Source organism: Sminthopsis crassicaudata, chromosome 6 (genome assembly GCF_048593235.1).
Source record: "Sminthopsis crassicaudata isolate SCR6 chromosome 6, ASM4859323v1, whole genome shotgun sequence".
NCBI classification, from domain to species: Eukaryota; Metazoa; Chordata; class Mammalia; order Dasyuromorphia; family Dasyuridae; genus Sminthopsis; species Sminthopsis crassicaudata.
In genome coordinates, this window is record NC_133622.1 from 18603454 (window position 1) to 18631104 (window position 27651).

General features: G+C 34.4%; 1 long non-coding RNA gene across 1 annotated transcript; it reads left to right on the plus strand.

The window, feature by feature from the left end:
* On the plus strand, positions 1-27437 carry LOC141545533 (uncharacterized). Its single transcript, XR_012483056.1, has 3 exons — positions 1-85; positions 26914-26974; positions 27093-27437. It is a non-coding gene; the product is annotated as an uncharacterized LOC141545533 (long non-coding RNA).
* Positions 27438-27651: the final 214 nt, after the last annotated feature.

Consider the following 27651-nt stretch of genomic DNA (forward strand, 5'->3'; position numbering starts at 1 on the left):
AATCCTAACAGGTAATAGTAGGCTGCTGACTTAAATTCTGGTTATAAGAGATGGAGAGGAGAGATCTGAAGACAAGTAGATGCAGGTAATAGAGATATTTCATAATAGTCTAGAAGTAGACTGGGAAGACTTGGTAGTGTACACTGAGAGCACTATACTTAGCTGAATTCAAATCAACCATTCTGTATTCAGTACTTTCTAGGTTACCCTTTTTTTTTTTTTTTTTTTAAATTTAAAAGCACTATGGAATGATAAAATAAAAGTATATAACACCCTTGTACTCAAGGGTAGATCGTAGGTTCTAGAATAAAACTTAGAAATCTACTACAGGAGGTCTTCATTTGGGTTTCACTTTGTTTTTAAAGTATTTTTATAATCAATTAAAATAATGATTTAAAAATTACTTTTCATAGTAATCCTGTATATTTTGTTTTATGCATTTAAAATATTCTGAGAAAAGATCCATAGATGTCATCAGACTGCTGATGGGTCCATGATTTAAAAATAAAAAACAAAAACAAAAACAAAAAGGTAAAATTCTTTGATTTTAGGTGAACCATTTTTTATTTTACAGATGAAGAAATAAAGGCCCAAAGGAGTTAATATTTTTCAAAGTTATGTAGCTACTAAGTACAAAAATCAGGTTCTCTGACTATCTCTCTCTCTCTCTCTCTCTCTCTCTCTCTGCATATATATATATATATATATATATATATATATATATATATATATATATATATATATATATATATATATATATATATATATATATATATATATATATATATATATATATATATATATATATAAAAGATACCGGTGTTAAATAAAATACAAGTTAAATTAACCTTAAGATAATTTGTCCTCAAGGTATATGGTTCATACAAGGAAATCTATCAAATCAGTCTGGAAGGGGAGAAGAGAGTGTGTGCTAGAAGTTTGAGGGAAGATTTTTTGCATTCTGGCCAGGTAGAACCAGTAATCTAGGGAGTCATGCATTGGCTTTTCATGGTTATGTCTCCATTAAAGGTAGTGTGCTTGGAGGAAAAGAGAAAACTAAGCCTAACAGCAGGGTATGATATTTTCTATCTCACAGCCTTAGTTAAAGACATAATTGGTCTTTAACCCAAATCAGTAGTTGGAGCACTCCTACTTGACTTGTACGTTCATTGTGGGCAGCAAGGACCTTTTGAAAGTAAATGTTGGATATGTTCTTGTGTGATAGGAACATTTGTAACATGCCCTCCTGGCAGTTACTATTACCAGTATGTCCAAGGCCCAACAGAGCACCTTTGACCACTGTCCTTTGTAGTGTGAACTCTACCCGGCTCGCCTCCTCTGAGGCCTTCAAAGGTCTCTGGCCACGATCTCTTGAATCTATATTTGAATAACCAGTAGCACGCTCAAGAACAGGCACATATAATCTTAAAAGCCTTTATTATACCTACTCACATAGTACCCTGACTTAATGCCTAACTTGTTAGCTCCCTAGTGAACACCTGGTCTGAAGACCCATGTGTTCACTACCAAACTCCTTCCCTCTTGGCTATCCATCAGCTTGTCTTGGCTAGGTTACCCCAGGGTAGGGAGCCAGGTTAAAAAGCGCCAGGTTAAAGAGAGGGACTGCTGTCTGCAGTGGGCTTATAAAGGGCCTGTGAGGTCACACACACAGCCAATCAGTGAGAGAGCCATTACCCATTATGAAGATATCTCAATATGGCCAGGATCCCACCCACAGGGAAGTCCTATATCTACAGAAATTACTTCTAGATAACTCAATCTCCTGTTGCTCTGTGCCCGCCCATTTAAAGGACCCTTACAATTCCCTTCCCTTGTTTTGTGGGAACTACATCCTTACAAACTTTCATTGTCTTTTTCTGGGCCATAGTTAGCTAAACTCTTTCTCTTTTTAAGAATATAGGTATACAGGGAGTTAATCAATAACTTTTGATACTTACCTAGAGAAAGTTATGAACATACTCACTAAACTTCTATATGATAACTTCCTATTTCTATTATTTCTCCATCTAATCACCATGTATTTCCCTTTCTATATTCTGCTGTTTATTGAACTTAGTTTAACATCATTTTAATCTTTTACTTACATAACATTTTCTTTTCTTTGCTCAATGCAAAAGGCCCTTATCTTTTTTTTTTTAAACTTCAAGCAATGGATATTTCCCCAATAAACCCCCAATTCTATGTGATCACTCTTCTGTATCTTCTTCCTTTTCTAGGCTATTATCAGAATTATTTGCTACAGAAAGTTTCTTTCTTTTTTTTTTTTTTCTTTGTCAAATAACACCTGCAAAGTGTTGATATATTATTATTGTTAGCTTGGCTTTTTTTCATTAGGCAGAAGAGATTTGATTATTTAGTTACCAAGGACTTTTTGTCCTTGGTAACACACAGTTGACATTCCTAGTTAAATTTACAAGGAAAAAACCCAGACTCTTTAGATGCCTCCAGGTGCTGGGCAATTTGCCACAGCTGCAGCTATGTCCCCAGGCCCCAGGCCCCAAGCCATGAGTCATTTAATCCAATCCAATTCAAATCAATGCAGCTAGTATTTATTACAAGGCAGGGACTTGAAGTTTCTTTCTCTGACCTGGAAGAAAATGAGCAGAGGACCAAAAGTTGTGGTGAAGATGACATAGCCCTAAGATTTGTCTTTTTGACCCATGGTGGTGGAGGTCCCAGGCAGGCTGGAAGCCATTTGACTCAGAGACCTCCTAGAATTCAGGGTTTGACCAAGGGGTGAATGAATTTCTGAAGTTAACAGGCACTGAGATAAAACTGAAATGGAGGTTCCTCTTTAACCCCTCACAAGGAACTTCAGAAGGTTGTTGTGAAGGAAATGAGTTTAGAGTCCCAAAGAGCCACAGAGATAAAAAATTCCTTGTTTATCTATGCCTTGTTATTTTCAAGGGAATTCATAGTTGGCGTTAAGACTGAACCAAGCAAGAAAACCAAGAGTATATATCCAAGTGCTGAAATAGCTAATGCCCATGAGGAGAACTAACAGGAGTCTTGACATTTAAGAAAGACTTCTTGTTGGGACTTGGATATGATTTTCTTTCAATAATGAGTGGTTCCACATATTCTACTTACACATTTTATTGTTCATTCATTTATTAAGCCATACTCATGTGCCAAGTGCTATGGTAAATGCTAAATATAAAAATATAAATGGAAAGGTAGCCCTTACCTCCAAAGGCTTCTAATACAGAAAAGGATGATACAGAAAGAAAACCTATGTAATAGAGTGAGGGCTAGGAAGGACAATTACTTTAGTCCTCTTACTTTGGCATTTTTCCATCATAACAATGGATTGTGCATTCAAATATATATTTTTGAAGGGGATAGAGGAGAAGTGGGAGAAGTTTGATCCACTGAAGCAGGCCAGCAACTTCTCTCCAATTTACAGTCTTAAACAACTGCTCTGAACACTGAGGTTAAGGGACTTGCCTAATGTCACACAGGCAGCATCTATCAGTGGAAGGACTTGAATGTAGATCATCCCAATTCTTTTTTAGTAAGGGGACTCTCTTTTGCTTTTCTTTGCATCTCTGTTGGTTTAGCCTAATGCCTTGCACATAGTAGCTGCTTAATAAGTGTTTGTGGACTGAACTTTATCTCTGACTGCCACTGTTCTTCATCCATGGGAAGGGAATCAATAAACAAGTATTTATTATGCACCTATTCTATGCCAGATCTGAGCTAGCCCTATGGATATCTATATATAGATATAGATAGATATATAGAGAGGAATATCTACATTTTTCAAATATATATATATATATATATATATATATATACACATATACATACATATATATACATATACATACCTATATATATACACATATACATACATATATATACATATACATATACATATATATACATATACATACATATATATACATATACAGATATATATATATATACACATATACATACATATATATATACATATATATATATATATATATATATATATATATATATGAAGAATGAAACAATTTTGACTCACAAAAAAAAAACTTTCATTTTAGTGGGGGAGACAAGAAGTATGTAAATATTTTTTGGCATAAACATAAAATATATAAGTAGACATATATATAAGGTATTTGGGAGTTGGAAGCACTGGCAGTTAGGGCCCTTAGGAAAAACTTTATGCAGAAGAAGCTGTGTCTTAAAGGAAGAGAGAGTAGAAATAAGGAGAGAGGACATTCCAGGCCTGTGGGATGGTCTCTTTAAATATGTAGATGCATCATGGAGTATTGCCTATGAGAACCAAAAATAAATCCATTTGGTCTGGATCTGAGATTTCTGGAGGATCAGTAATGTCTAAAGAGAATGGTAATATAGGTTGGAATCAAGTTCTGAAAGGCTTTAAAAGCTCAACAGAAAATTTTATCTTTGAGCCATTGAAGGGAGTCTCTGAAGCTTATTGAAAAGAAGGCTGTCCTGGTAGCAGCTTTGCTTATAGATGATTATTTCAGCAGTTGTATGGAGGGTGGACTGGGGTGAGGAGAAATGGGGCAGCAGGAAGACCTTTTAGGAGGCCATTGTAATAATGTAGGTGAGAGGGAATAAAAGTATGAACTAACTATATCTAATTGCTTTTCAGCCAATGTTTTTACTTTGAGATTTTCAAAATGGTTGCCTCTACTCTTCCTATAAAGTTCCTACTATTTTTCTTTTTCTTTTTTTTAATTTGAGGAAAAAAAAGAACAACAAATCCTGAATCCTGGATTATTTGATGGAAAATAATTAAATAAAATGCTAATTTCAAATGACAAAACTGGTCACTGATGTAACTTCAAGTATTCTAAGCAGCCCTTGCCTACACTGAAGAAAGTCATAAATAATGTCTATAGCTTTCATAGTTAATGCCTGTGCTGTGCCCTCAATTTTTTCTATTTTTAAATCTTTATTAACAGCTATACATTTTAAAATTATTAGCAGCTTTTCAGATTCACTCTGTGCCCTCCATGATTATGCTTATTTGGGGTTGGATTTCTTCCTCCTCTAGTCCTTGCTATTTTTCTTTTTGAAATCAGAAAGCAAAATACAGAGAAGGATCCAGAAGCACTTGCTTCCATTCCATGTGACTTTCTTCATTTACTCCCCATGAGGGAGAAAAAAATTAACAGCAACCCAAGATTTATTTTTATAAATATTCTGCTTATGTTGGCTATCGAATCTTAGGTAGTCACCACTTAATATAGCATACCCATGAGACAAAGTATCCCAAAAGTCTTGGTGCAGTTTTAAGCTTTAATGGCTTAAAATTTAATAGCTTAATATAGCACTGAGGCTTTTGGGACATTCTGTAGTTTGCAGAGATTACTTTCAACTAATAACTGTTGAATTGTGACAGTTATCAGGTAATTTTTGCTCATTAATTTCTGGAGAGAGATGAGGATATGATGGGAATAGCCTTAATATGAAAGGAAACATGCCCAGTAACTGTGATCCATTTCACTATTTTGGCCAAGTTTCAGGCAAATCAAAAACATCGCCATTTCCAGCTTTAACCTCTAGCACAGTGATGTGTGTATACTAGGTGCTTCACATATGCTAGTTAAATTTAGCTTAAATATTTCCTATACTACTCAATTGATATCATTACAAACAGAAAAAAAAAAAATCACAGAAGGAGACTCTTCCCCTGGTGTGGAATCTACAGCATTGAAAAAGTTATTCACTAAGGAAATTCTGCTTCAAATCATCCAGAAACTTTAGGAAACACCACAATGAAGTGTTCATTGACTTCTAAGATGAGAAAGCCCTGGTAAGAAGTCAGTGGAGTGGAGTTGGGACTTTACATTCAAGAGATCTAGTTCTGCAACTTCCTACTTTTAAAGTCTTTTCCCTTCTCCATATCTAGTCCTCTTCTGCAAATCAAGTATTGATCTTCTCCGTTCTGTCCAGTTCCTTAAGTCATTCCTTTGGCCCAGCTGGATTTCTGCTGAAATCATCCCAGTGGCAACTGTGTCCATGTTTTTTGGTTGGCTGTCCTGGGGAGGGTCCCTTTGTCTTTAATCAGTGCTTGCCCTACATCACAATTAGGAACTTCAGAGAAGGTGCCCTCCCAAACCTCATTTTGTGTTTTGTGGTTGCAAAGAAGAGGCTTTTGAAAAGATTTTTTACTTTTATTATTTTAAGTAATAATGTATGTGTGTAGAGGATTGTTTTTCAGGTGTAGAATCATCCTGTTAAGGACTTTTCCAAGAATGTTGCTAGCAATGAGTAGGAAGGAGACTTCCCCTTCTTCCCCACCATCTCCATGGTTGTCACAGGATGATCTATTCCCTTTACCTTTATAAAGATAGACAATGGAGGTATCCTTGAACTCCTGGGCCATCACCTTGTCTTGCCATATAGATAGATAGATAGATAGATAGATAGATAGATAGATAGATAGATAGATAGACAGACAGACAGATAGACAGATGAATGAATAAGCAAATAAATAAACTAACAAACAAATAAATGAATAAATAAGTAAACACATATTCATATAATATATATATCCTAAAATATAACATAGTTAATATTAATGACTACTATTTGGTTCCAAAAGGATTAGGTCATTATACTCACTTCCTCTGTTTAAGGAGCTCCTCTACTTTAGGACCATGAACAAAATTAAAATCAGTTTTAGTCCTGGAACAGTCTAACCTTTAATAAGATGAGTAAATATCTCTTTCCCAAAAATCTTTAACTTGTTGTGACCCTCATCCTGGACTGTGGTGAAAATTTGTTCAGCATTTAAGTTTTGGCTCTTATCTAAGTTTTCCTCCAAAGGGGAAATAGAAATATTCTCAAATTTCAATGTGAATTAGTTATGGAAGAGATATTTTATTTTCTACATGAAAAAGAAATACAAGCTTATTTTGATAAGATTTAAGAAATCACTAGTGTATAACTTGATTTTTTTTGTTTTTAGCATAGACTAATTTATTTTTTTAGATTTTTATTTTTAATAAAATAATAGCTTTTTTATTCTCAAAACACATGCAAAGATAGTTCTCTACATTTCTGCCTGCTAAACTCTGTGTCTCCCCACCTTTCCCCCATCTGCCCTAGACAGCAAAAAATCCAATATAGTTTAAATATGTATAATTCTTCTTCATGGATAACTTATTGATAATAAATATAATAGCTAGCATTTGTTAATACTTTAAAATTTGCAAAGCACTTTGGAATTATGTCTTTCTGTTCTCACAGTGACCCTAAGAAGTAGATGATAGTATTATTCCCATTTTGCAGATGAGGAAACTGAAGTAAAAGCTCTTTCTCCACTGTCTACCTAAGCTCTTAGAAGTCAGTAGAAGTTTCATTGTGGTGTTTCCTAAAGTTTCCTGAGGATTTGGAACAGACTATCCCTAGTGACTAGGGTCACATAGCTAGTAAATGTCGGAAGCAGGATTTGAATTCAAGTCTTCATGTAACACCTAGGATGACTGAATCATAAACATTAGAACAGGTGGCGGTTTGTAAGATTGCCAATTAGGACTATTTATATTGCACTTTGGTTCTGTATCACTCAACAAGTTTTCATCATTTTGTTCTGACAATCTTGGGCCCACTCTCTTATTTGAGGTTGTTTTCTCCAATGAAGAAATTCTTCTAGAATCTGCTCAGTTCCATCTGATGATCTCAGAATCTCTTGAAATCACAATGCCAGCAGCAAAAGAGACAGCCCGAGTGGTCACTGAATTCCTTATACAAGCTTTTGCAATTATGGGTGTGCCACAAGCAATAAAAACAGACAATGGACCTGCATATACGTCCAAACATTTTACACACTTTTGTGCACAGTATAAGATTTTACATACCACGGGCATACCCTTTAATCCTCAAGGGCAGGCAATAGTAGAGAGAAGAAACAGAGATATTAAGACACTCCTCCAAAAACAAAAGAAAGGGGGAGCCACAGGTAACCCTAGAGAACTTCTAAATTTAGTTCTCTATACCATTAATTTTCTAATTTTTGACAAAGATGCACTGGCTCCAGCAGACAGGTTTTATAACCCACCAGAAGGGCAGTGTCCAGTGCGAGCAGCTCCACTGTCCTTAGATAATCGCCAGGTGATGTGGAGAGATCCAGAAAGTGGTGAATGGAAGGGACCAGATAGGTTAACTGCCTGGGGGAGAGGGTTTGCTTGTATTTCTTCAGCAGGAGAAGGAATCAGATGGGTGCCAACGAGTCATATTCGCCTTGTCCACCAGAGAGAGACAGAAAAAGAGAAAGACCTCAAAATAAAGGAGAAGATCTAAGAAACATCTGACACTGAAAGAGCATGGATAATAAGAAGACTATTAAAGAACTTTAAAACCAGCAGGAATCATTGGACTTCCTCACACAAGATGAGACTAATGGACAATGGACTTATGGACATTTATAAATTTTCAATTTATGATTATTTGATTATGATTATGTTATATACTTCTAGCATGTGTTATGTTACTATGTAATTTATGTAATTATCTGTAATACTTCCCATATTGATGGATTTATGTTTCAAGGTCATGACTGTCCTATGTTCTAAATCAAAAGAAAGGGGGAGATGTTAGGATTACTAGGTGAGAACTGAGGTTGTCTGGATGGTGACAAGGTGAGAATTTAGGTTTTCTGGACAATTACAAGGTGAGAACTCAGGTTGACTTGATAGAGGGGGCAAGCTCATTGGCTGGGGTGGTTCTTCCCAGAAGCCCTTGCATTATCCCATGCCCATTCTCTGGGAGAATAAAAGAAGAGGACTCTCAGAGAAAGAGAAGACTCTGAATTGCATCAGGCTTGACGGGGCTCTCTGCAGGAAGGGAAGTCACTTCTTTGGACAAGAGTTAACAGCAACTACCTGGAGACAACGGTTCACTACAGGAAGAAGAATCTGTCTGAAAGATTTGAGTAGACACAGCAGATCTCTTCCCAGAGAGCGATCCAGCAGCTTCTAGAGACGACAGCACGTTACAGATAAATCCATCTTAAAATAGATATTTGGTGCTCTAGTTATGAAAAGTGATATACACAACAAAAAAAGGCTCTCAAGAACACAGACACAAATTCATTGTTTGAGTCTCTTATACTACCTGTTGCCTAGTTGATTTCTGAGAATACCTCTGTGATTCTAGATCTTATTTTCATAATTTATTTTCATCTTTTTATTTCATCTATCTTATTTATTATTATTTTCCTTAGGGAAGATTGAAAACTTGAGGTAATCAAGCACATGAAGTCCAATGTTATTTTCTACATATTGATTCGTTTCATGTAGATCAGAGAGCAAAGGGGGAAAAAAGCCATAGTCAATATACATATAATTATTTATATATCATTGTTGGATTTTGCCAGCTCAAAGTGTCAAATGTTACAAAGTTACTTGTAATCTTGTAGAAAATGATCTAAATGATTCTCAAGTAAAGAGGAACTAAGTTTTGATTAAATTAAATCTTATTTGGAGTGTTTCTTTGCCTTTTAACTTCTGACATATACGTGTTTGTGTGGGTATCCAAAAGTAGGTCTCATTTCTTGAAAACAATTAGGCTTTTAAAAGAGTTAGCCCTCAATTACTCTAAAGGGGAAAACTGGTAACTTTTATAAAAAAACATCTGTCATTTATATGGCATTTTGAGTTTTATGATGCCCATTCTTCACAACATTGTACTGTAAATGGTACAATATTATTTTTATTTTACTATATGTGGACACATGTCAGGAGGTGCAGTCATTTGTTCATAGTTGCCCACCTTATTATGATGTAGATCCAGGACTAGAACTCATTTCCTGTGCCTGCCTGTTTGCTAGATTGGTTAAGTTTAAAGTACCCTTCTGTATCATTTACAATGTGTTTATTTAGGCAAAGGAAATTTTAAAAATACTTGCCTTAATATTTTAGTGGAAAATTAAGTTTCAAACACCAAAATTAACTATATTTTTAGTAGATGAGATACAAATGAGAGATGAGAATTATTTAAAATATGTGAGCTATTTAAAATAAGGAGAAAGCAAATACTCTTCACTATTTTGAAGGAATATTCTTGTGAAAATGGGTCTCCTCACAGAACAATGGTTCTAAGTCCTAAGGACTTCAAAGAAAACCACTCATGCTACTCTTTTACTGGCAAATAGAAGTGATGAAAAGAAGGTTTTTGTCAAAATTAGTGGTCAGAATGGGGTGTCATCTCAAGGAGTATCTTGGAAAATTGATCTTGGCAATAGATAGTGTAGAACTGTCAATCATGAAAAATCATCTTTGTAGCTATTTGAAGAAGGGCTCAGGCAAAAAAGTAAGAAGAAATAATTCCTATGTAAATTATAATCATTGTCAGCACCAAGGACAGTGGCCATGTTTCTGATATCTATCTGGATGAAGAGCTGTTTTCTTCATAAATACAATTCAAGCCTGTGCTTTCACTCCTTCATTTCCTTTCATCCCTTCCTCTTCTACCTCCCTCCTTCCTTCCCTCTCTACTTAGCCTTTCTCTTTGCTTCTCTCTCTTTTCTCCTTTCTCTTTCCCTTTTTTCCCTCCCTCTTCCCTCTTTCCATCTCTTTCTATATACTTACACACACACACACACACACACACACACACACACACACACACACACACACACACACACACACACACACATATATATATATATAATTTTCCCTGCTGGGGAAGCAGTTCAGAATGTGAAGATTATCTTAGTCTGGAATGCCTTTTACCTCTTGCATAGGTATCAGGATCAGTATGTGATAGCTAAGATTTTGCAAAGCTTCTTATCTCTTTGGAGGAATAGAAATGCAAAGTAATACTAATACTAATCTCCTTCCCTGTCAAACACATTGATATTAGTAGTCTGTATATAGGGCTCTCTCAAGAGAGAATTAATTAATTTGCTGATCATGGCCTTACTGTTCCCCCACTTGGTATAACTATACCAGTTCTTTAATATTGTAATATCTTTGTTATGTGACAGAAATATCATTGATTTTTCATACTAATTAGAATTTATAAACTAGATCATGAAATGACCATCATTTCCCAAGGGGATATGAGTCCTGTTGTAGGAGTCTGCAAGAAAAAAAAAAATTGAAATAAATAATGGATTGTTCTAAGTATTAAAACATTGTAAATTGTTATACTTGGAATGTGACAGTGCATGAAGTAGGTCAACAGAATCTCTACTTTCACTTTAATAAAAATGATAGGAATAACAAAATTATTGGAGTTTATCCTACTTACAAAAATTAATCCTTAAAATTCTTTTTAATATCCAGGTTAGCATACACAATGGTAATAAAACCTTACTTGAATGATTTCCAGAATTTTGACTACTTTGACTTTGGGTAAAAAATATCACAGAAATCTTATATGTTTTTTGCTCCCCTTTAAATAATTATTGATCTCCAAATACAAATGATACCTTTTGGCTTGTACTGCCATCTTGAATTTATATTCCATTGAACTATCACCTTGATAAACACTGTTGTACAGGTGTCCAGTGGTCTCATTTCATAATAGAAGTAGAACACTGGATATAATTCAGCTGGCTTAGAATCAACTAACATAAAAACAAGATGATTCTAATTGTTAGGGAAGGTATTTGAAGTACTGGCAGGAAGCCCAATGTGACCCTCAATTGAAGGGATTGCTCACAGGATGTCAAAGCAGTAGATAATCTCAGGGTCTGCTGAATTCACTACAACTTTTTGTCTTTCCGATTGAAGCCATTACAAGGAATGCTTGGTTGGTCAGAAATACCTTCCCCTCCCCTTTTCCTCTAAAATGAAGATCTCATCACAAGGAGCTAAGTGCTCATTACCATTATCTCTAGGCTAGATTCCAACAGTGTGCTTAATCTGCACTTAATTCAGAAAGTTATTGGACTTTCTTCTCCCTAGGGCCTAAGTCACTACCTAGTAGTGAGGTGGGTGCTTAGGGAAACATGGTAACTCTTTTGGCCCATCGAGGGATAATTTAGCCAGTGCTTAGCCATTGGGAAGAGCAAAGTATAATTAAACTGAACTACCTGAAAGGTTAGTGGCAAGAAACAACCAGGGGGGATCGATCATTAAAGCACAGGGTAAATGCAAATGGAAAAAAAATAAATTCTAAATAATAACAACAGCAATTTTTTGCTACAACATCATTAGCTCACATTTATTTGGAGTTTTACAATAGTGCCCTTCTACCATTGTAGAGTTAGTACTCTTCTCTGCAAGCTGAGCTTACCCTAGGGGAGAGATTTAGGGAGTACAAGTTTTCTGGTTCACCTGTTTCTGAAAGTGAGAGGAAAATACAACCACAAAAGTGCTTTTACATCATCTCTGAATTGGGACCATTACTGAAAAATGTCTTTTATGTTGAGATCAAGCTATTTTACAGGACCAGGATTAAAGTTAGACACTGGTGAGGATCCACTCAGAGCTTGGAAAAATGTGGGCTTCAATGTATCACTGAGGATATATATATGTATGTATATATATGTACATATATATATATACGTACACACATGTATATATGTATATATATGTACATATATATACATACACACACATATATATGTATATATATATATATATACATATATACACACTATATATATATATATATATATATATATATATATATATATATATATATATATATATATATATTTGTACCTTGAAGTTTCTTTAGAACAAGGACTCAATTTTAGGTTATATTGTAATCATCACCCCTTCTTCCTTCTCCAATTTAAATTTAAATTTTCCTCATGAAATCAGTTCATGGGAAGACAACAGACCCAGCTTTTAGTCTCAGCTTTGCTACTAAAAACAATTAACATCACTTTTCTCATTTGAAAAGTGAGGATTTAGATACAAACTGATCTTAATCCTGTCTCTGGCCCTAAATCCTCTAAAATACAAGAGTTTCTGATTTTACATCTTGGAATTTTCTCATCAATAAACATCCAAATTTAAAAGATAGAAATGTCCTCCTCCTCATCATTATCATCTAGATGTCTCATTCACTGTGAACAGGCTTTCTTAAGTTTCAGACATCACAGTAAGTTATAGCTATTTGATGACCCTAATCTAGATGACTTATAAAAATCTGATAATTTGTGTTTCATTTTCTTGCCTTCCTCCCACCAAAATTGATATCAGATAGAGGTGTTAAGCATACAACCCTATAGCACACATAAATAAGCTCCAAACCAGATTAAAATGTTAAGGGAAATATTTAACAAAATAAAGAATAGAAAATAGGTAATGCATTTAACACGTGCTTCTCTAAATTAATGTGGGGTCTGTGGGGATCCTTATGTATGGAATCTTGGTTCTCATTTCTATTTGTTTAACACCCGCCATTGATTTAGATGAACATATATTTGGTGCTCTGTTGACCAAAGACCATGATCAGCACCAGAATTTTTCACATTTCATCTAGTTATGGTAGAATAATTATTCTTTCTGACCATGTTGAATAAAAAACTCATAAAAGTTTGAAACTTTTCTGCAAACCACAGAATCATAGAATTTACTAATGAGAAAGGATCTCATTATTATAATATATGCTATATATATTATAGTACATAATAGTATCATATATAATATAAAATACATATATATATATATCATATATATATATATATATCCTATATAAATAAAGTATAGTCCAACCAGTCCTATTATTCTTTGCCTCAGAAATACTCTTTGTTTAGACTCACAATGATATACTTAGCCTGAGTGAGGTTCAGAGGAATATTTTGTAGATTACCCCTTATAAAATACCTAGTAAAATATTGCTTCTTTTTCTATATTATCCTATAATCCGAAATAACAAAGATTATTATACAGTAAACTTTCATTTTTTGTCTATAGTTGATATGTCAAGGCTACTCTATAATAATAATGAATAATATTTACATAGCACATTGAGCTTTATAAAGCACCTTATACACATTATCTCATTTTGTCTTCATAAAAGTCCCAAAAGGTATTTGCTAATCAATATCCTAATTTTATAAATGAAACCAAGTCAAATAAAAGTCAATTGCCTTAGAATTTCACAACTTGTAAACATCTGAGGACAAATTTGAACTCAAGTCTTTCTGATTCTGGATTGACAGTGTGACATGTGACTACCATGGATGTGATGTAACTCTTGCCATTGTGACAATTAAATTGTAACAGAAGTATTAACCGCCTTAAATGCCATCAGTCCTTGAGAAGTAGAATGAGCCTTTAACTTTCTCTTGGAGTTATGAAAATGTAAGTCTTTTTGCTGATATGAATTATATTCAAAAAATCAACAGCACTAATGGAAGTAGAGAAATAAATAATTTAAAACAGTCTATTTATATGTTTCATTTTTAAAGAGAAATAAGAAATAAATGCATAATTTGTCATGATATTTTCTTGAAATTTATAACTAGTTTTCCAAATAGCACTTTAAAAAATTATATAAATTAAATTGCATATTTCAAGGAAGTATTATTGAATATATTTGTCAATTATAAAAGGTCAGACTTTAACACTCACTGAGGTAGATTTATGAGAGGATTCCTTGTGAAAAACTGCTATTATCAATACATCTTTAACAGCTAAGAATATATTTTATAAATACATTAATAATTCTGTCAAAAGCACCTAAATCTTAAATATGCCCTACTTACAATCAAACATTTTTCTTTTCATATATTAAATTTAGCCAAAATTTCTTAGAGCTGTGTTTTTATCTAGGAGTAAAACTATAACAGAGGAGTTAATGAATTCATAGAGAAGGCAAACATTTACAAGAAATGTGTTTTGAAGAGGTGCTTCCCTTTATAAATATAATATGTTACTGTCAAGTATCTTTGAAAAAAAAAAACAAACTATGGTTTATCTTAAATGAAGGATATTAAACAGTTTTGAGAAATAGGAGACTGGTATCCATGGTGCTGGCCAAAAAAGAAATGTTAGCGTATGGACTGAAATAATTAATGTGAAATAGGAATGAATCATATCAGTTTTGAAAAGATCATTGGGATCAGCTAGGGATGTGTGTGTGTGTGTGTGTGTGTGTGTGTGTGTGTGTAGACTCCCATTGCTTTTAATTACGTTTTAATTCTAGCTTATAAAGATGAATTAGGTTAATTATAGAGAAATATAGTCTAGAGATTGGGGCAGAGTGAAAAGAGAGGGGTAAGTGAGATTTTTCTAAGTATTATTTATGAACTTTGAAATGGTTAATGAGTAAATCAGTGAAGAAAACAATATAACTGGAAGACAAGTATAAAAAGGAAATCTTTAGTTAGTAAAGTAACAAATGACAAATAATAAAAGTTGGAAGCAAACTTCATGACCCATATTGGAATTAATTGGAAAATTAAGATACACTTCAAAAGCTCAGATACTTAAGGAATGAGCATTGTATATCTACATTATTATGGCTTATTCCAGATATAGAAGTGATATTTTCCACCCAAAAAGCCAAAAATGAAGAGGAAGAAATAATAACTGGCCTCAATAATGGGGAAGCACTAAATATTGGGAATATTTCTTTACAGAAAAAATAATAACATAGATATGATAATTCCTTTTATTGGATGCCAAATTAGTTCTAACAGGAGAATTGTAAGATAGAGCAGGTATCAGGGAAGGGTAATGTGCGGGCTAGCTTTCTGGAGGTCCTCCAGATGGGCTTCAGTCTCATCAGGATAGTCACCACAAGAATGGTCAGTAATAGAGTCTAAAATCTTTATTGTCTCCTTTACAGTCTGTCTTCTTACACTCTGTTCACTCTGACTGACTGTGTCCCCAGTTCTTTCAGCCCTTAAATACCCTATTACAATTACATCATTATAGCACACTGAGTATGTGTGAACTACAGAACCATTACCTCATCAATCACACTGAGTTAACACCTTGTTGTAAGTGTCCTTGTTTCAAGTATTCTCCAGCGTTCTAGCCCTCTACAGGGAAGCACTGAAAGAAAGTCTGGCCTAAAAATTATATTCAGAAAAATATGATAGAATAGGTCAGTGCTCTCTGTATTAAGGAAAACTGAGAAATGGTGAGCATAGATTTGATTATATTTTGGAGGGGATATGTAGTAATAAAGTAGTAATAGATTTGAAGTAATTGATGAGTTAATGAATACAGGGTATCCCAAAAGTCTCATGAAGTTTTAAGATTTGATAACTTGAAATTGCAGAAGATTGTTTAATTATCCTGTCAATCATTAGATTTTGGGAAGAGAGTTTGGGGCAAGATTTTGTAAGTCCTTGAGTGCTTGGTTAAGTTGTATGGAAAACTTTAAGATGGTTCATGAAATGCTCCCTGTTCATTTGCTATTTTATTATTAATAGAAACAACTTTGGCAATTAGCTCATGGTTGAATTCTGTGTTACCTTATAGCTGAATTCATTTTTTAGATTTTTCTATTTTGCCTGATTTTCTCGCAAGGAGTATATCTTTAATACCAATTGCATCATATGTAGTCATTTCATAGCTTTCCTGTTGTCTAAATAAAATATCAATTCTGATCAGTAGTCTTCAGGATACTTTACCAAATTCTGCTGTTCTTGCTGAATGTATTTATCTCCCATAATCTCCTTCTTTGCATTCTGTCAATAAAGCCAATCAAACCACTCAGGATTTTGAGTCTTAACCTTTCTCACTTCTAATCTTTTATTAAGGTTTTATACAGTCAGATCACCTCCTATTATTCTTTCTATTGTCCATTCATTCCACAATACATCAAATTGAAATCCATTTCACCCATTAAAGCTTTCCCTAAAAATCTGCTATCACTATAGACTTTGCTTGGGAAGCTCTATCTTTGTGTTCTGTAGTATTGGAAGGTAGCCTTGTAAGGTAGTGATAGAATTTACAGTATAATCAAACTAGCCCACCTATATTATAGTAGAGTAAACTGAAGCTCCTTGGTCAAGGTTACCTATGTAGCAATAGAAAAATCAGGATTCAAACTCAGATTGTCAGGCCTAATGCAATTGTCTTTTCCACTGCAACATATTTCTTTATATTAAATAAAATATGCTAGTGCCATCATTTAAAAAATAACTCTCTGTTTTACCTGGGAATGTTAACTTTTTTAATGCTTAGGTAAACTGTATCTGTATAAATTATATATATATTTTGTTAATTTAGATTTATATTTTTGTAGAAAAATACACCAATGAGTAAATAGTTTCCGTTATTTTTATTTCCTCCTGTTATTAATACCAGTATAAAGACTAACCATTTAGTTTGGCTATCTGTAAAGGAGTACCATTTTTTTTTTCTTATTGGTAGCAGCTACTCAAAGTCTAAGCTTAATGACTAAAAAGATTTAATCAGCCTTAACAGTGTTGACCTTCAATCTTGACCTTGATTTTTTATCATTTGAATAATTGTAAATTCTACATTATTCATTAAGTAAATACATTAAGTACTTAATGTGTGCATAGAATAATATGCTGGCTACTAGGGGAATATTAGATTTACTTAAAACATGATCCATGGACTCATGGAACTTACACATTAGTCCTAATGAAGAAATATTTAAAGTGTGTTGAAAAACACTGATAATTTAAAGCTAATGCATATAAATTCATAATAAGTAACTACAGAGAGATGAAAAAAATTCTGTATAAGATCTGAGGGGGATATTCTTAGTAGAAGTGCTTTATGGTGGGGGAAATGCCATGTGAATTGAGCTTTAAAGGTTGGGTTGGAAGTCACCCGGAGAAAAGGGAGAGAGAAGGCACCCCAAGGATAGAGAAGGTGGAAAGAGAAACATAGGTGTAGAGAAGCATGAGTCCTATTTGGGTTAGTTCAGAGACCAGCCAAGTTCCTTCCTAGTGTAGAAGGAAAGGACTGGAAGAATACACAGTGGGGTTGATTTAGTAGAGTAGCCGCAGACTGCGTGAGGCTCTGCAAGTTTAATTTCATTTAACAAACATTTACTCAGGATGTCCTCCCGGGTGAAAAGCATTGTGTACACTGTCTGAAATAAAAACAGATAAAATTTAGGCCATTTAGGCTTTATTCAAGAGCCAATAAGGCATTAGAGATTTTTAAGAAGAGGAATTATTTGATTAGATCCATTCATTTATTGGTTCAGAAATTTAGACATAGAGGGTTCTCAAAAATTATTTTCCAGCCTTCTCATTTTGCAGATGAAGAAACTAAGGCCCAAGGATATGACATGATTTGGTCAAGTTTCTATAGCAGTCAGATAATTGAACTAGCGAAAACAGAACCCCTTCAGTTCTAGTTCCAATTTCTTCCTTTAGCATCATCATGAATTAGCAATTCATTCAGCAAACCATTATGCAAAACGTGTTGGCAACCCCATGGAGAGAGTGCAGGGTTTGAAGTCAGAAAGCTCTCAGTTCAAATCTGGCCTCAGATACTTACTGAGTGACCCAGGACAAGATGTTTAACTACTGTCACCCTCACTTTCCTCAGTTCCTCAAATAGGAAGAATAGCACTTGCCCCCAAAGGTTATTGAGGGTGTCCAATGTAAACTGCTTGGCCCATACAAAATTAACAAATGTTTATTTCCTCCCTCCCTTCCTTCCACCTTCCTTCCTTTTCTCTTTCACTTCTTTCCTTCCTTTTCCCCTTCTTTCCTCTTTTTCTTTTTAAAGTGTTAATTGTGGTGTAGGGGCTGCCCAGGATACAGAAGAAACAAAAACAAAAAATGAAAGTCTCTTGACACAAGGGGCTGACATTCTTTTGGGAATTCATACAGATAATTATGGCAATTTTTGAAATGACTTATTGAGAATTGGAAGAGACTCGAGGTAGAAGTGGGCCATGGCATTGGTTTTGTAACAAAGAAAATAAGATGTAATAATGAAAGCATTTCAAAACATGGACCTTTGCATGCTCACATACACACAGCTTTCCCACCTCCCCCCAAAAAATCTCCATCAAAAAACCTTTGGGATCTATCTGGAAGCTACTCTTAATGCTTCACTTGTTTTCATATTTCAATTACAATAGTTACACATATTATAAACCCCCGTTTTTCTTTCTTTTGTGTGTGTGAGCAAAATGATATAAAAACTAGGATGCTTCCCAAAATTTGGCTTCAGTCTCTGCTTAACTTCTTGCCCTTTATTACCCTCCTGTTTGCAGGTGGCTGTGGCTTTAGATTCCATTTTTTTTTTTTTTTTGATTGAAATATTCCTTGTGAGCTCCAGTATTTCATGCCGATTACAACTGAAGCTAAAATTTAAATGGAACACCAGACACCAACAACCTTTTTATTTAGGGATTCCCTGGTTCCCACAGCCTTTGAATTGGTTATTATAGGCATCATTAAGGCCGGATGGACTTTTTAGCTCTCTACATCTGAGTCTTATATGTCTGTCCCACAGTAAGCTTGGAGTGAAAGTGAGTGTGCTTAAACCTTGCCTTTGATCAGCCCCTGTGTCTAAATACAAGAGCTCTGTCATTTTTATGGGCATTTAATCTGAAAGCTTATTTTAAAAAAGAGGGGGAAAAAAGTCATAAATCTTTATCTGCTGTGATTTTTCTGAAGCATTTAACACTGTCTTCAAAATCTGTTTATTGTTTCAGAAATGGGGATGTGAGCTCAGTTTAGTGACACTAAGCTGTGTAGTTTTATTAATTCTAGTTTTTCTCCTTCTTGTTTGCATGGGATAAGCACAAACCTTGCTCATTTATTTAAAAATCAATATCATAGAAAGAGCAAATTGCCTTTATGTCTTACTCCACAATGTTATGGTGCAAACAGTATTATTGCAGTAAATGCAGAAATGTTAGCTCTGTTTAAATCAAAAGAGAGCCTTATAAGTAGTTTGTATACAGCAAACTCAGCAGGCACAGATAGCATTGTAGGAAGGAAAACAAATTAATTAACTGGTTTGTCATCTGATTATTTTTCTGCAGTTGGTTTAAATTTAGACCCAAACCAGTTAGTTTGCACCTTTATGTCTAGAATTTCTAGCAGTTAGTTAATAGTCGGTTTTTCCTTTTCCTTTCTTTTCTTTTTTTTTTTTTTTCTTTTTCTTTCTTTCTTTTTTTTTTTAACTTTTTTTTTTTTTTTTTTTTTTTTTTTTTTTAGCCATACTGCTTACATATTACAGTACTTTGTGAACCAACCAAATTGGTCTGCTTGGTTTTGTTCCTTCATAATACTCCCTATCCTACATCTCATTTTCATGTATACTGTCTAAAGATCCTTGAGAGCTATCAGTGTCCCCAGTACCGAGGACAGTACCTAGAACACAGTTGGCTCTCTGGCTTTTATTTATTTATTTTTTTAATTACTGATTTATTGAATTGGATTAATTAACTGTATTTTTGAGTAGCTAGTACCTTAGAGGCCATTTAGTTGAGTCTTTTTTAGTTTTGCAAATGAGGAATTAAGAAATAACCAATGAAAAAATTGACAATTTGTAATTTACATTTTGGTAAATAGTTTTAACATTTTTATGAAAGAGATTTCAGGGCATGTGAATGTAACTTTTGCAGAAATCATTTTCTGAGTCAATCAGACACCGGAGCAGCGGTGATTAATTGGGAAGGACTCATATAGATCCAAGACCTTCATATGACCCATCAGAAAAGTTAGAGATGTCTCAGAAAAGAATGAATGCTTTAGAATGTTCAGCTGAGAGGCTGCTTTGGAGAAAAGAACCAAGTGGAATGAGAACAGTGGGCGTGTTGTGCTAATTATTTAAGGGCCAGATAGATTTAGCTGTTGAAGATGATTTAATCTGTCAGCCCTTAATGTTCTACATAATCTAAATCCAACCTATCTCACCAACCTCATTGGACCTTGATTACTAACATCACACACACACACACACACACACACACACACACACACTATTATCTATCTAAGGCTACCTTTTCTCTTTTCCTTCCATCAGAACCATATCACCTGGCCCTGTCACTTTAAAATGGCCCTCTTATATATCTAGAGTACATTTCCTCATTCCCTCTGCCTCCTCAAGTCCCTCTCTTCCTTTACAAAAATGATGTAAAAATCAAATAGAAATGAAATGAAAACCACTAATCTGTGCACTGGTGTCTCCATTAGAACATAAGCTCTATGTGTATCCCAAACACTAAACAGTGTCCTGGCACAAATGCTCATAATGCTTGTTGATTGACTAATAGTATGATTTTCATCTAGATAACGTCTAGCAAAATAACATTAATAACACTCTATAAATAGTAATTTGACCTGCTTAAAACAAGTGAAAAAATGGATCGATTACTTCATGAGTGGGAAACTTCAAGTTATCACAGGATCATAGTCTAGAGTCATCTAGGAGAAATTGATACCTATGGAGATTGTGTCTTGTCCAAGATTGTACACAGAGTGAACACCAGAAGTGGGATTTGAACCCAAGCCAGATCCTCTAGTGTCAGTGTTCCTCTTACGTTATGTGTGGTAATGCTTATACTTGGAATAGTCTTAAATTCTCCTTTCCTGTACTGTTCTCTCCTCTTTTCTTCTCTCTATATTGAGGGTTTTGCCATTAATTAGTTTATTTATATTTGAAAAGTGAATGAAGTATATCACATTTTAAATTATTACTAATATTTTAAAAATATAAGTAGGATTCTCTCTCTCTCTCTTTTTTTTTTTTGGGAACATAACATTTTCTAGTCCTGGATGCTATTTAATTCCTCACCCCTGTGGTTTGCCTGTATCACCTTAGAGTACAGGTCTTCAGGCAGTAACCAGAGGTAAGTATAGTTTGAGTTTGCAGGAGGAAGTAAAATGTCTCTTTTAGGACATTGACCCAAGACTTCAAATAGTGATGGGAATGTTATTCTAGCCACTAAAATTGTTTATCCTTCAGGCCAATCCTTGGGTTTTAATGGTATTGGAGAAAAATCTAGAAAAATGAGTGGAGCAGAGTGACAAGTGAGAAATGGGATACAAGGTGTTTCTATGGTGAATTATTAGATATTTTGGAAACAGTGAGAGGGCAAATTTCATCTTAGAAAATGCAATTATATGCAAGGTTTATCTTACCCAAACCTTGACCTCAATTTTTCCATCTGTAACCCAACTTTTCACATTCATTTCAGTTCTAGATCAGTGGTCCTATGATCTCTATTCTTTGTGGCACAGAAAAAAAGTATGTTTAGTATGAATGAAGTATGAGGAAGTTAGGCTTTTGTTATACTGTGCAATAGTGGAGTTTTACTGAAGTAATCTAGGAAAATGACTCCTTGGCGGTCTTTGAGAGAAAAATTGATGCTTTTTCTAGCCTTCTATAATGATTTGTAGAAACAAAGAATAATAATGGGGAGAACCAAAGATTAGATAATCTATCAGGGGGCCTTTTAGTCTGATAATTCTAGACTACATGGATAATACTAACTCTGTGGCCTTATAGTTTAATAAAAATATAGAATAAATATGCTCCACTTCAGCTGAAACCACTTAATTCCCTACTCCCCACAAATTACTATGGTACTATGAGGTTTTGGGTGATGAAAAATAATTTACATTCAACAAATCACTAGGAAAGGGCACATGACATACTGCAGTGGTCCTCAAACTTTTTAAATAGGGGGCCAGTTCCCTGTCCCTCAGACTGTGGGAGGGCCAGACTATAGTAAAAACAAAAGCTCACACTCTGTCTTCGCCCCCAGCCCATTTGCCATAACCCAAAGGGACCCATAAACGTCCTCAGCGGGCTGCATCTGGCCAGCGGACTGTAGTTTGAGAACCCCTGACATACTGGATAGAAACAGCTTTGGAGTCAAGAAGGTCTGCTTCAAGAATTACACCCATATACACATGTGGATATGTATAAATATAGATATGTAGGTATATCTACATAGATTTACTTACATATCTATATCTATCTACAACATGTATATATATATATATACATATATACATACACACACACATATATATATGTATATATATACATATATATATATATATATATGTTTATATGTACATGCTAGTTGTACAACTAAGGGAAACTCCAGGAAACTGCTTCCTAAAAGTATATATGACTGATGAGTTGTAATCTTCAATTCAAAATTCATTGATGAAATCCAATTTTGGATTTTCAAAAGACATTTCTTAGGAAATGACTACATATATGCCCACCAATTGGAGAATGGTTGGGTAAATTATGGTATATGAAGGTTATGGAATATTATTGCTCTGTAAGAAATGACCAACAGGAGGAATACAGAGAGGCCTGGAGAGACTTACATCAACTGATGCTGAGTGAAATGAGCAGAACTAGGGGATCATTATATTTCTTATGTGTGATATTTTTATTTTTCTGTTCAGATCTCTGTAGCTTCCATATAAATTCTGGACTGTTCAAGGCACTCTAACTTTTCTTCTTTTTCTATTGTTCCCTTCCAAATGAATTGCACTGTTTGGAAATAGATGATTGGTTTTAGAGAGCAAGAATATTAAGTCATGTGGTCAAATCTCTCAACAACGATACTGGATGAGGATATATTCTGATGGACGAGGCTCTCTTCAACAATGAGAGGATCCAAATTAGTTTCAATTCATCTGTAATGAACAGAACCAGCTACACTCAGAGAAAGAACACTGGGAAATGAGTATGGATCACAACATAACATTTCCACTCTTTCTGTTACTGTTTGCTTGCATTTTTTTTCAGGTTATTTTTACCTTCGTTCTAAATCTGATCTTTCCTGTGCATCAAAATAGCTGTATAAATATGTATACATATATTGTGTTTAACATATACTTTAACATATTTAACATAGGGCTACCTGCCATCTAAGATGGGGGGAAGGAAGGGAAAAGTTGGAATAGAAGGTTTTGCAAGGGTCAATGTTAAAAAATTACCCATACATATGTTTTGTCTATAAAAAGCTATAATAAAAAATAAAATAAAAAAAAAAGAAATGACTGCATGTTAGTTGAGAAATGAGAGTATTGCAAAATTTAGCTAAGACAATTTCTACTCATTGTAAAGTTTAGTGATGTAATTTATAGATTAGTAGGAGAATATGATGTATACTTAGTTGAATGCAATTAAAATCAATGCATAAATCCAGAAGAGATAAACAAAAATTTTGTGAAGGACAAGAGGAAAAAAGTTGTTATGTTCAAGGGGCTTCTGTTAAGACATCTTGAAGGAGGTGACATAATAGACTGGTATTCATCAATGGGAATGGAAAGAAGATATTCCTAGAGAAAAATGTGAGCAAAGGTATGGTTGAGACAAAGAGCAAGATATAAGGGAGAGAGGGATTGGACCACATGACCCTTAATATTCTTGCTCTCTAAAACCAATCATCTATTTCCAAACAGTGCAATTCATTTGGAGGAGAACAGTAGAAAAAGAAGAAAAGTTAGAGTGCCTTGAACAGTTCAGAATTTATATGGAAGCTACAGAGATCTGAATAGAAGAATAAAAATATCACACATAAGAAAGGAGTGTGAAGAGGAATTTGGAGAAGGAAAAAATGGAGATAGAATTCCCTGTTAGGAGGCTTTTATATTAGTGTAGTGGAGTGATGATTAAGGGCTTTACAAATAGGAAAAAAGAAAGGGACAAAAATGTGAGCTATATAAGAGCTTTTTAAACTTTTTCTGTTCATCACTCCTTTTTTGCCCAAGAAGTGTTATGCAACCCCAGATATATAGGCATATAAATAGGTATAAAAGTCAAATATTTATTGATAATAAATCAAAATTTTATAATACCCACATTCAGCTATGAAACCCCATATGTGGCCCAAATCCCCAATGTAGGAAGCTTATTATGACTGTAGAATTGGCCGAATTTGGTGATGATTTTGGCTTGAGAAGTGAAAGAAAAGGAATAATAAAAGAATAGCAAAGGCTTGAATCTGGACCATTGGATGAATCATGATATATCTAACAAACACATGTTTGTCAGAAGAAGTAGCAGGTCTTGAGAGAGAATCTTAATTTTGGATGTGTTAAATTTGAAGTGGCAATGGAATAGTCCAGAAGATAAACACCTGGAACTTAGTCAAGAAGTCAGTGGGGAAGATAAAATATGGAAGTGACCCAAAGTGAGGCAACAGATTGCCATGGAAAGATTGTAATGAGGGAAGAGAAGAGGGATAAGGACACAATCCTGGAGAACATTTGCCTTAATGGGAAGAAGAGCCCAGCTATTAAGATAAAACTGCAGAATGTCCAGGATCACACATTTGTTATGTAAATTTATATTTTGCTCATTCCAGACCCTGTCTTCTATTCACTATATGTTTAACTGTGTCTCTACTAACAGTGGAAAATATATGAAGAGTATAAATCAGCTAAAGTGCAAGAGGTTTTGTGAATGATACCCTTGAGGATCATTCGATCTGTATGACTAGGAAAAATCAGTCCTTCAGTGATTAGCTATAGCAAAGGATAACAGATGGATAACTCGATGTTGTGTTTGTATCAATGAAATATGAAAAGTTAGAGATAAACCAAGAGTATTTCGGGAGGGTCCTCTCCTGTGTTTTTAGAGGAAGGATCAAATTTCACAAGGATAGGAGACATGAATGTGCTGTGATTGGTAATGTCTCAGATCACAGCAGTCATATTGAAGAAATTAGGATTCCTGGCCATATTGAGTGTGTCAGTATGCTATCCTTGAGTATCTGAAAATGTGTGGATCAAATTGTCCTGCTTAGAGCAATAGATGAAGAAGCTTCACTTGAGGTCTTAACCTTCTAAGAAGGTTAAGGAACTGGGTCAAAAACGAAAGCTGACATCGCAAGATCCCCTTGAATTTCTCAGCAATATTAGTTATTAAAAATAATTGTAAAATGACTAGACTCAATGAGTGGGGTGCATAAGAAGAACTTGATGGATTTGAACTCTTTCTTTTGTACTTGTTAGATGTTCCCTTGCTTTGTTGCAAATGGGGCCTGTGCAGTTATTAGAGTGTGTAGACTTAATGAGACATACAGTCATTTCTCCCCAAAAAGTAATTTTGCATTTCTACAAACATATTTTCTGCCAGGTGGTTTACACAGCTAGGGGAGATACTAAGATACAATTATTAACTATCTTCAAATGCAACTTGTGACTGAACATACTGCTCATTAAAGGAATTCCACAGAACAATTCAGGTTTAGCTCATTGCATTTTTCTAACAAAAGAAAACATGCTGTCCCTGAAGCCCAGTTACTCTCGGCTGTGGGTGCTACAAAACTGGTATTTCAAACTTTCTGACATATAAATTGTAGCTCCCTCTGACATTCTTTTTTCTTGTTTTTGCCTTGGAACATCTTTGTTGCTGATACATGCATGAATTATATTAGTTATTCAATGTTTTCCAAACTCTGTCCTTGCCTCTAGTTCTCAGAATATTGAACAATTTCTGAAAATATATTTATTATTAACATTTTTCTAAAATTGCTCAAAACCAAACTCCCCTGTCATTGCTCCCAAACTACCAAATGATCATTGCAGCAAAACAGCAAACACAATAAAATAAAACAGAATCTATAAAAGTTTCCACCCTGGTTAAGAAGTTAACATTTTGAAAGTCCATGTAAAATAGTCTTGGAACTGAGAGTGGTGAACTTTTCTCTAGGATTTGCAGGAAGAGAACAAACCTCAATATCTGAGTGGTGTCTGTCTTGCAGATATATATGTCCACAGGTTTACTCATATATCTGCAGGTCTTCAATAAAAATAGCCTTATATTTGGAAGGATAATCTGGTATTATATGTCTATCCAAGCATTTCATATTTATCTTGCCTTGGGACTGAATGTCTGGGATAGGAAAGTAGGATGGCCTTAAAGATAATATGAGAATCTCTCCATGAGCTTTATTATGCTCAATAATGCTTCCTCTTGTGAACTGGGAAATAAAACTTTCTCAGTCAAGGATCATGTTAGACAAATTATTGGAAAGGAATAATTACTTTCCCCTTCTCTTTTCCATTTTTAATAGATGATGGAGTGACCTAAATGTTAAAAAAAAAAAATTCTCTAAGAAGATTTCATGGTATAAGGTGAGAATGGCTAAAATATGTAAGTTTGAAAAAATATTTGATCAGCAAAATGCCTCTCTGGAGAATGTGGCACAGTGGATTAATTCCTGGGAAAATCTCTGTTTACCTTTCCTCTCAGGCTTTTGCTGGCTTCATAGCTTTGGATTAATGACTTATCTTCTCTTCTGGACCATTTGTTCATCTGTACCTGATAGTGACAAGAACTGTGATTTGACTGACAAAGGGAACTTCTGAATGAGAAGATTACTTCAACCAAGGGAGATTGGAACTTACTCAACAATTTACAGTATTAGAACCTTGACTCAATTTTCTGCTAAGAGTTTAAATGACTGGAGACTTTTTCTTAAAGTCATAGAGTCATTATATGTCTGATGGGGGACTTGAAATTAGGTCACTGGTTCTGAGGCAAGCTCTGTATCCTTAAATGCCTTTCCATCTCTAAAATATAATAGTATCCACATCATGGGATTATTGTGGGGATCAAATGAGATAATAGATATAAAAGGCCTTGGAAGGGCCAAAAGTCCAATATAAATAATATAAATAATTATATAAATATAATTATATAAATTAAATAAATATAAATGTAAGCTACCACTGACTTTCTAAACTGGAGGTGACCCAGCTAGTTGCAGAGACTATTATTTAGAGTCTTCAAAATCTCCCATTGAAGCAAG